A 12,124-nucleotide genomic window follows, 5' to 3' on the forward strand; every position below is an offset into this window, starting at 1 on the left:
GTCAATACCTGACTCATTTAATGAAAGCATAAGCCATAACTGTCTTCTAATGCTACTAAAACTTCACAACATGACATGTTTTAAAACAGTTATCTGTCAGCAAATACACAATGTTACCAAACGCTTCTCTCACAGTGGTTCCCAAATTTACACAGACTCACAGTGTGATTCTAGACAAGCACCACTATCCCTAGGAGTTTACCAAAACTCATTCACTACAGTGGAAGAGATAAGGGAACTGCACACAATCTACATATTTCACGACTGCACTTTAGTGTCAATGCCTGACTCATTTAATCAACACATAAGGAAAGACTGGCTTCTAATGCTACTAAAACTTGAGAACATGACATGTTTTAAAACAGTTATCTGTCAGCAAATACACAATGTTACCGAACGCTTCTCTCACAGTGGTTCCCAAATGTACACAGACTCACAGTGTGATTCTAGACAAGCACCACTATCCCTAGGAGTTTACCAAAACACATTCACTACACTGGAAGTGGTAAGGGAACTCCACACAATCTACATATTTCATGACTACAGTTTACTGTCAATACCTAACTCATTTAATGGAAGCATAAGCCATAACTGTCTTCAAATGCTACTAAAACTTGACAACATGACATGTTTTAAAACAGTTATCTGCCAGCAAATACACGATGTTACCAAACGCTTCTCCTACAGTGGTTCCCAAATGTACACAGACTCACAGTGTGATTCTAGACAAGCACCACTATCCCTAAGAGTTTACCCAAACTCATTCACTACAGTGGAAGAGATAAGGGAACTGCAAACAATCTACATATTTCACGACTGCACTTTAGTGTCAATGCCTGACTCATGTAATCAACGCATAAGCAAAGACTGGCTTCTATGCTACTAAAACTTGAGAACATGACATGCTTTAAAACAGTTATCTGTCAGCAAATACACGATGTTACCGAACGCTTCTCTCACAGTGGTTCCCAAATGTACACAGACACACAGTGTGATTCTAGACAAGAACCATTATCCCTAGGAGTTTACCAAAACTCATTCACTACACTGGAAGTGGTAAGGGAACTGCACACAATCTACATATTTCACGACTACACTTTACTGTCAATACCTAACTCATTTAATGGAAGCATAAGCCATAACTGTCTTCAAATGCTACTAAAACTTGACAACATGACATGTTTTAAAACAGTTATCTGTCAGCAAATACACGATGTTACCAAACGCTTCTCTCACAGTGGTTCCCAAATGTACACAGACTCACAGTGTGATTCTAGACAAGCACCACTATCCCTAAGAGTTTACCAAAACTCATTCACTACAGTGGAAGAGATAAGGGAACTGCAAACAATCTACATATTTCACGACTGCACTTTAGTGTCAATGCCTGACTCATTTAAGCAACGCATAAGCAAAGACTGGCTTCTATGCTACTAAAACTTGAGAACATGACATGTTTTAAAACAGTTATCTGTCAGCAAATACACGATGTTACCGAACGCTTCTCTCACAGTGGTTCCCAAATGTACACAGACTCACAGTGTGATTCTAGACAAGAACCATTATCCCTAAGAGTTTACCAAAACTCATTCACTACACTGGAAGTGGTAAGGGAACTGCACACAATCTACATATTTCACGACTACACTTTACTGTCAATACCTAACTCATTTAATGGAAGCATAACCCATAACTGTCTTCTAATGCTACTAAAACTTGAGAACATGACATGTTTTAAAACAGTTATCTGTCAGCAAATACACAATGTTACCAAACGCTTCTCTCACAGTGGTTCCCAAATGCACACAGACTCACAGTGTGATTCTAGACAAGCACCACTATCCCTAGGACTTTACCAAAACTCATTCACTACAGTGGAAGTGGTAAACGAACTACACACAATCTACATATTTCACGACTGCACTTTAATGTCAATGCCTGACTAATTTAATCAACACATAAGCAATGACTGACTTCTAATGTTACTAAAACTTGACAACATGACATGTTTTAAAACAGTTATCTGTCAGAAAATACACAATGTTACCAAACGCTTCTCTCACAGTGGTTCCCAAATGCACACAGACTCACAGTGTGATTCTAGACAAGCACCACTATCCCTAGGAGTTTACCAAAACTCATTCACTACACTGGAAGTGATAAGGGAACTGCACACAATCTACATATTTCACGACTACACTTTACTGTCAATACCTAACTCATTTAATGAATGCATAAGCAATGACTGGCTTCTAATGCTACTAAAACTTCACAACATGACATGTTTTAAAACAGTTATCTGTCAGCAAATACACAATGTCACCAAATGCTTCTCTCACAGTGATCCCAAATACACACTAACTCACACTGTGATTCTAGACAAGCACCACTATCCCTATGAGTTTACCAAAACTCATTCACTATAGTGCAAGTGGTAAGGGAACTGCACACAATCTACATATTTCACGACTTCACTTTAGTGTCAATACCTAACTCATTTAATGAAAGCATAAGCAATGACTGGCTTCAAATGCTACTAAAACTTCACAACATGACATGTTTTAAAACAGTTATCTATCAGCAAATACACGATGTTATCAAACGCTTCTCTCACAGTGGTTCCCAAATGCACACAGACTCACAGTGTGATTCTAGACAAGCACCACTATCCCTAGGAGTTTACCAAAACTCATTCACTACACTGGAAGTGATAAGGGAACTGCACACAAGCTACATATTTCACGACTACACTTTACTGTCAATACCTAACTCATTTAATAATTGCATAAGCAATGACTGGCTTCTAATGCTACTAAAACTTCACAACATGACATGTTTTAAAACAGTTATCTATCAGCAAATATACAATGTCACCAAATGCTTCTCTCACAGTGATCCCAAATACACACTAACTCACACTGTGATTCTAGAGAAGCACCACTATCCCTACGAGTTTACCAAAACTCATTCACTATAGTGCAAGTGGTAAGGGAACTGCACACAATCTACATATTTCACGACTTCACTTTAGTGTCAATACCTAACTCATTTAATGAAAGCATAAGCAATGACTGGCTTCTAATGCTACTAAAACTTCACAACATGACATGTTTTAAAACAGTTATCTATCAGCAAATACACAATGTTACCAAACACTTCTCTCACAGTGGTTCCCAAATGTACATAGACTCACAGTGTGATTCTAGACAAGCACCACTATCCCTAGGAGTTTACCAAAACTCATTCACTACAGTGCAAGTGGTAAGGGAACTGCACACAATCTACATATTTCACGACTGCACTTTAGTGTCAATGCCTGACTCATTTAATCAACGCATGACTGGCTTCTAATACTACTAAAACTTGACAACATGACAGGATTTAAAATAGTTATCTGTCAGCAAATAAACAATGTTACCATATGCTTCTCTCACATTGGTTCCCAAATGCACACAGACTCACAGTGTGATTCTAGACAACAACCACTATCCCTACGAGTTTACCAAACCTTATTTACTACTATGGAAGTGGTAAGAGAACTGCACACAATGTGTATATTTCAAAAGTGCACTTTTGTATCATTGTCTGACTCATTTAATCAACGCATAAGCAAACACTGGCTTCTCATGCTACTAAAACTTGACAACATGACAGGTTTTAAAAGAGTTATCTGTCAGCAAATACAACATATTACTAAATGCTTCTCTCACAGTGGTTCCCAAATGCACACAGGCTCTCTGTGTGATTCTAGACAAACAACACTATCCCTTGCACTATACCAAAACACATTTCTTCATCTACAAGGAGTACTACATTTTACTGCAGAAACATAACTCATTTCACAAATTCATAAACAATGACTGGTTTCTAATTCTACCAAAATATAAAAACTGCATAGTTATCTGTCTACAAACACATGAAAAAAACAAATCCTTATCACAAAATGGTTTCTACATGCACACACACTGTCAATAATATTGTAGAGAAAAAGAAGTACTCCCTACACTTTAGCAGAAGAAATACATTAGTCTGATTAAAATAAAAATAGTCTACATACATCCCCTCACAATTAAATAACTCACCTTTCAAGTTGTTTTGTAGATTAAGAAGTATATCAGTCACACATACCAGATTTTCTTATACAGAATCTCTGCACTGTGCACCTGTCAGCAGAACCAAAGAATGGCAAAGTTTCCCTCTCATTTTCCACACATATACATGTAAACATCAAATCACATTCCTTCCCACATAAATGCAAAAGCAAACACACATTTCTATTGGTTAAACATTTCAACCCTTTACAAATGACATAAACTTCAACCCTTCCCCCAATCTGCCTTCTGCCCGTTACTATAGAAACAGGTCATGGAACACTGTACTGAGCACACAGGTCACAAGTTCAGCACACACAATGTTGCTAATCAAAACAGCAAGTGTGCTTGACTTCTCAACATATCAGCTTATCATATATAATGTTCCTTACAATCAGTTTTTGTTAACCAATAAGAATCATGTGTTTAAAAAACAGAAATATGCACCCTACCTTTCAGTGTAGAAGGTTGTCAAACAACCAATGATTTCTTGTATTTTTTCAAAATTGCATCTTAGCCACCATTTTAGAAACATCTTACTTTCCAAACTGCCATTTCATTTACAGAGACCATCTGAGTGCATCCAGACCTCCTTACAAGATGCTGACAGTGTGGATTGTGGGACACAGCTACATTTTCTGGAGCCAAAGGTATGCAGAAAACAAAGGCATTCACAAAGACCTAGGTTTGCCAAATGTAGACATTAAATGGATTGGACAGAGAGGGTTAAAGTGGTACCAATTGATGCCATTGGTGAAATCCTTCATGCAAATCCAACACCCTGACCTGACCTGACCTGATAATAGTGCACTGTGGTGGCAATGACCTAGGCACTTTGACTGGGGTAGGTCTGGAAATGCTTATGAAGGACACCTTTGCAGAACTGATTTCACTTTTCCCTAAAACTGCCTTTGTGTACTCTAACATATGCCAAAGGCAGAAATGGAACTGGTCCGATCATTTTTGTCCACAGATTGAGAAAGCTAGGAAACATGTGAATAAATCTGTTTCTGCTTTTCTCCGAGACTACAGAATGGGGCCATTTACAATAACAATCTGCACTTTCATATGCAAGAGATGTATAGGAGAGATTGAGTACACTTTACTGATGAAGGAAACAGAGTCTTCCTCAACAACTTTAGACTCTGTATAGGTACTTACTTATAAGTACCAAAAACTCTCAATGAACACAACGGCTCTTTTTAGAGCCACTCAATAACAAAACACTTAAGCTTAATGTTTATCTCCCAACAATTTCATTTTTTTTCCCTTGGATCCGCGAACCCACAGCGAGAGGATCCGTGCATCCAACGCGATAGGATGCGTGCACCGTGCGCGCATTTTGCCGTTTTTTTTTTTTCAAAAGGGGGGCCCAGGGGGGTCCTTCTGGGACCCCCTAAGCACCTCTAGAGGGTCAGAGTATTTCCACTCTGCCCCCTTTATATGTTTTACACACTTATTCCCCTTGCTTCCTCAGCCTCGCTTCTACCGAGGCAGAAAAACGGCCGCCAACAGTTCCTGGTTTCGAATGTAGAGAGACACTCGACAGCCAATTAGCATTCAGCGCGCGATCGGGAGGGTGCGCGCTCGGTTCGAGGACGGTGCGCTTACAGTGCGGGTACGGTCCGCGGATCCTCCGCGGCCATAGACATCACTAACTTTTTTACCCTAATTTTCTCAGGAACTTCTGAACAGATTCACACCATATTTGCAAAAGGCACGAGTCCGAACTGAGGACTACCTCTTTGCCAAATTTGGTGTCATTCTGTTCAGTGGTTCGGGCTGTAGCTGCGACAACAGATCCTATGGGAAATTGCATGGGGAAAACGCATTTTGGGCCCCCCCTTTTTTCTCGGCCCCCGCTTGACGGATCACCGCAAAACTTTCAGGGTAGGAGCGGAGTGGAGCTGGCCAAAAGTTTGGAAAATTTTGCGAGGATTCGTCAACCGGCGCCAACATTATTCCAAATAGAATGTTGCGGATTTCCTATGGAAAATAGGTCCTAGCTATAACTATCTACTGGCGACCGACCAGTAGATAATATATATTACCTACTGGCGGTCGCCAATAGGTAGCTATAGTTAGAAGCTGGTTTCCATAGGAAAAGCATTTTTTGATTTGTTAATAACTTTGGCGTCGTTTGACGAATCTTCCTGAAATTCTCCCAAATAAAAGTCTATCCAGGTCAGCTCCTATCCCGAAAGTTTGGGGGTGATTGGTCAAGCGGGTCTGAGAAAAATGGGGGGTCCCAAAACTCGTTTTCTCCATGTTAATTTCCATAGGAGATTTTGCGACGAGCTACAGCCCGAACTGCTGAACGGAATTACCCCAAATTTGGCAAAAAGGTAGAGCTTGGTTCAGAAAGTGACCTTTTTTTAAAATGGTGTAAATCCGTTCGGTAGTTTTTGAGAAATTCAAAAAATAAGAGTCAAAAATCAATTTCAAAAAATCAATTTCCCATGTGCAAGGCTACAGCCGAAACTACTGAACGGAATTACTCCAAATTTGGCAGAAAGGTGGTGCTTGGGTCAGAAAGCGAACATTTTGAAAATGGTGTAAATACGTTCAGTAGTTGATGAGAAATTAGAAAAATTTAAGTTTTGAAATCTGGGCGGAGCCTAAGTCGCGTGTGAGAGCTTCACTGTGATTGGCTGCTAGTAGTCCAAACCAGGAAGTGTTGGCAGCCATCTTGTGGCTCGGTAGAAGCGAGTCCCCCGAGAACAGAGGAACAAAGGTATAAAACAAGAGAAGGGGGCAGGGTAGACAAACCCTGACCCCTTAGGCCTGCTCAGGGGGTCCAAGAAGGACCCCTAGGGCCCAAAAAATCTTTTTTTTAAAAATAAAAAATCGGCAAACATTTGCGCTGGGGTCGCGGGTTCTCGCGTTTCATTTTAATGAGGCCCTTGGGTGGGCTAGGCTCCGGGGGTATTTCTTAAAAATAATAGCAGGGGCTCGCAGGGGTTGCTGGGGTATGCTGGGTTCTGCTCAGTCCCAGGGCTTCAGTCATGTTGGGAGGGGGTTTGCGTGGCCCCCCTTCTGCAGCCTTCTATGTGCTTGTAACTTTGGCGTTGTTTGACGCATCTTTATGAAATTATCCAAAAAGTTTCTCTTTTTTTGATTAGCTCTTGTATTGAAAGTTTGGGGGTGAATGGTGTAGGAGGGGCTGAGAAAAAAGAGGGTCCTATAATGTGTTTTCTACATGCAATTTCCATACAAAACTTTACAGAAGACTACAGGTTAAACTGCTGAACGGAATTACGCCAAATTTGGCAGGGAGAAAGGTGATGATCCAGAAAGCACGCTTTTATTCCGCTCAGTAGTTTTTGAGAAATATCAAATTTTACAGATATCGATATTTGAGAATTCTGACATGTGATTGGCTGAGGGGTTATAAGCACCAGCTTGTGGCTTATTGGCTGTGAATGGTTGAAACCAGGAAGTGTTGGAAGCCATTTTGTGATTTACTCCGTTAGCTCGCATCTCTCCGTGTAGAAGCCTTCGGGTTCGTAGTTTTACCTCTGTGAGGCAACACTGGCATCTGTGTCTGTGTGAGATATGCCTTTCACGATGCCTCTCTTCATACCACCAGGTAGCGGCTATGCCTTTAGAAGCCCATCCGTCGGCTCGGAGCTCTGTGAGACAGTCTGTCGGTGCGATCCCCTACACTACCCAAAGACTTCCCAAACACCACTGCACTGTCGCACACTCTAAAGTACTACCCCCAGCATGATCCCCTACACTACCCAAACACCACTGCACTATCCTAGACCCTAAATCTACCCCCAGCATGACCCACTACCCAAACACCACTGCCCTACCCAAAACCCTAAAATACTACCCCCAGCACAACCCCCTATACTACCCAAACACCACTGCATTGTCGGAAACCCTAAAACACTACCCCTAGCAGGACCCCCTACACTACACAAACACCACTGCAGTACCCTAAATCCGAAAACACTATCCCCAGCATGACCCCCTTCACTATCCAAACACTACTGCACTACCCTAAACCCTAAAACACTACCGCCAGCACGACCCCCTACACTACCCAAACACCACTGTTCTACCCTAAACTCTAAAACACTACCCCAGCACAAAACCCTACAGTACACAAACACCACTGCAGTACCGTAAACACTAAAACACTACTCCGAGGATGACCCCCTACACTACACAAACACCACTGCACTACCCTAAACCACTACTCCCAGCATGACCCCTTACACTACCCAAACACCACTGCATTTTCGTAAACTCTAAAACACTACCTCCGGCACGATTCTTACGCTACCCAAACACCACTGCACTACCTTAAACCCTAAAACATTACCCCCAGCATGAACCCCTAAACAGTACACAAACACCACTGCACTACTCTCAATCCTAAAACAGTACTCACTGCATGACTTCCCACACTACACAAACACCACTGTGGTACCCTAAATCCTAAAACACTACCCTCAGCACGACCCCCTACACTACACAAACACCACTGCACTGCCGTAAACCCTAAAACACTACTCCCATCATAACCCCCTACAGTACACAAACACCACTGCACTGCCGTAAACCCTAAAACACTACTCCCAGCATCACCCCCTACACTACACACACACCACTGCACCACCCTAAACCCCAAAACAGTTCTCACAGCAAGACCCCTTACACTACCCAAACATTACTGCATTGTTGTAAACTCTAAAACACGACCTCCAGCACGATTCTTACACTACCCAAACACCATTGCACTACCTCAAACCCTAAAACGCTACCTCCAGCACAAACCCCCTACAGCACACAAACACCACTGTACTACCCTAAAGCATAAAACAGTACCAGTCCGTCGGTTCGCAGGTCTGCGTCTGTGAGCCGCCGTGTCCCTAGCTGTACATGTGCAAGCCAGTCCGTTAAGTGATAGGTGTGTCTCTGCTAGCAGGGCCATTGGCCCGTTGGAGTCCCTTTGCGAGTTAGACCCGAGCTCTCCCTCTGCGAGCCAGCACACAGGTGTGCGTTTGTGAGCCGACGGCCCGTAGCTCTCCCTGTGCGAGCCGAGCCGACGAGCCGCAGCTCTCCCTCTGCGAGCCTGCCCGACGGCCCGCAGGTCTCCCTGTGCTAGCTGGATCGCAGCTGTCACTCTGCGAACCGATATTGGGAATATAAGGCGCCTCTAAAAAGAGTCCTTGTGTTTATTAGTTGGAGCTACATATAAGTACGGATGCACAGCTTCAGGTTATTCAGAAAAACTCGATTTCCCTGATCTGTGAAGTGTACTCCATCACTTCTGTAGATATCAGCAATATCAAAACGTATGTTGTTGTTGTAGATCGACTCCATTCTATGGTCTCTGAGGTATGCAGACACAGCTTTGTTGACATTCTTCCTAGATTTTTCAATCTGAGGACAAAATTGGTTTGACCATTTCCACATCTGTTTTTGGCATATATTGGAATATACAAAGACAGTTTGAGGCAAAAGCAACATCAATTGTCGAAAGGTGTCTTTCATTATTATTTCCAAACCTACACCAGTCAATGTGCCTAGGTCGTTTCCACCACAGTGCACAATCATGAGGTCAAGGTGTTGGAGATGCAAACAGGTTTTAACCAAAGACAACAATTGGTGCCACTTCAATCCTCTCTGTCCAAACCATTTAATGTCCACATTTTGTAAACCTAGGTCTAAGTCAATACGTCTCTGTTCTGCATACCTCTTGCACCAGAAAACATAGCTATGTCCTACGATCCACACTAGCATTTTGAAGGTATGGCTGGGAAGTATGGATAGATGTCTGTAGCTCATGCAGTCCGTTCGTAGAATAAGGAATATGTTTAAAGGTGGGGAACTACTTTTTTTTCTCATTCAAAACGATAACTGATTGGGAGATGAAAAGCATTGTTTTTTAAAAGTAGGGTGCACATTTGTTTTGTGGAAAAGCATCTTTGTGATTGGTTAAGAAAAAGCAGTTTAAATGTGGAGTACATATCATAGGATAAAATTTGTTCGACTCAACTTACACCTGCTACTTGCATTTGGAAGGCACTGTTCGAACTTAAAACAATCGTCAACTTTTAACCACTTTTAACCTGCATGTGATGTCAAATGTTCGAGAACATGTTGCAAAAAAATATCGTTAGGTTTAAAAACATTTACGAACTTTTAACCTGCACGTGTTGTAGAATGTTCTAGAAAGTGTGTTGATAGAATACGTTGCACTTCTGACTTCTATGTGTCCTTGAATATTTAAAAAACTGTTTATATGGAAAATTCAAAAATTACCAATAGAGAGAAGTTTTGCAATCTAAAAGAATCAAGGAACTATTATAATTTGTTCTTTACATGTATTTATGTGTGGAGTAACAACATTACAGACACAACAGCACCAGGAAGAGGAACAAGCAGGGAGTGGGTGGGACAGGGGGAGATGGGCACAATGGCACACAAGCACAATTAAGCACAGCACAACTACAGACAAACCATGGCTAAAATGAAACACACCAACAAGGAGCACAAGTCACACAACCCGCCAACATCACACCACTGAACATGCACAGAAGTGAAAACCACACTGCCTGAAAGGGAGAAGGGTGAACAAAACCTCACATGAAGGGACATCTCACACACAGTGCAGAACACACACACATAGGAAGCAGAGCACACCAACATCCAACACAATGTTGTCCAAACACAAACATTCGCACAATCGAACACAGGACACAAATGCACTCGCCTGTGGCGGATAAACGTCCAAAAGCATCAGTACGAAACAGGCACATGAGAACTTGACAGTATATCACGTCAAGATCCAGCACCTGACCCACTATTCCCAATCAATATAAATACAATGATATTTCTTCATTGATTTTGTGTGTACACTGTAAATGCACCCACTACCACAGTGCAATTCAGTACAGGATTTTAGTATTTAGAATAAATCGCAAAGGTGCACCTCGTGTGTTTTTGCACGGGAACTCCTACTCTGCATCTCATTATCAGCACTTTAATGCAACTAAAGTTGAGATAAATCTAACACACTATGCAGAAGCTGGTGCAAACTGCAGACATCACCAGTATTCCCGCGATAACTGCCCCAAAATGTAGCACTATGGTGGACACCACCAAATAACAGTAATAAGAACGAGAAAGAGTCACACAGCACTTAAGTAACAACCAAAAACTTTATTGAAATTTATTTTCTTTGAAACTTTATTTTTCCATTTACGTACATATAGAGGATAAACTAAATGTAACAAACTCAACACAAAACTACAAGGTGGAAGACTCCTATCGGGTCCATCAATGTGGATGACTCAGCCTGGAAAATAAAGCACAAAATAAGGACGTATGTAATGCGCATATCAAAAGAGTGAGATACTGAGAAAGAGAGAAGGAAAAAAAAGCCAGAGAGGGATGGAAAGAAAGGGAGTGAGAAAGGGAGAAGGGAGAGAGAGTGAGAGAGATAGAAGGAAAGGAAGGAAGAGAGTGAAGAGAGGGAAGTGAGAGAGAGAGAGACACTGCCGCCCTTGCGCATCCATGACCAAATAATTACCTGCTGCCACCGGAGTGCCTACCAGTGGGCACTCCACGTGCCCGTGAAAGCTTCAGGGCCCGGTCCTGCCACCATGGCTTGGTGCACATTATGCGGACCCTCTCCGCGGCCCAGCAGATCCCACACATGTCGCTGAGTCCTGAGTCATCAATGGCGGAGAACACATCAGCTTTTAGTGCCGCTAAACCTGTGCAACACAAGTCAGCGCCACGTGGTGGTAGGCAGCTGACGGCCATACAACTTAGGGTGTGACTAACCCTGTGCAACTCAAGTTCGCGCCACGTGGTAGTAGGCCCCTGACAGCTATACAGCTCAGGGTGCGACTAACCCTCTGCGCAACTTTTCATGGAATCTTTATGATTGAGACCCGTGGAGCATCCACCATCCAGTCACCACAGGCAATAAAGGATGTGACGTTGTCAATCGATTATATTTGCATGGTCACATGGCCTGTGACGCTTGTGCCAGATGGGTGTGGTGTGTG

This window comes from Triturus cristatus, chromosome 2_2 (genome assembly GCF_964204655.1).
Source record: "Triturus cristatus chromosome 2_2, aTriCri1.1, whole genome shotgun sequence".
Classification (NCBI taxonomy): Eukaryota; Metazoa; Chordata; class Amphibia; order Caudata; family Salamandridae; genus Triturus; species Triturus cristatus.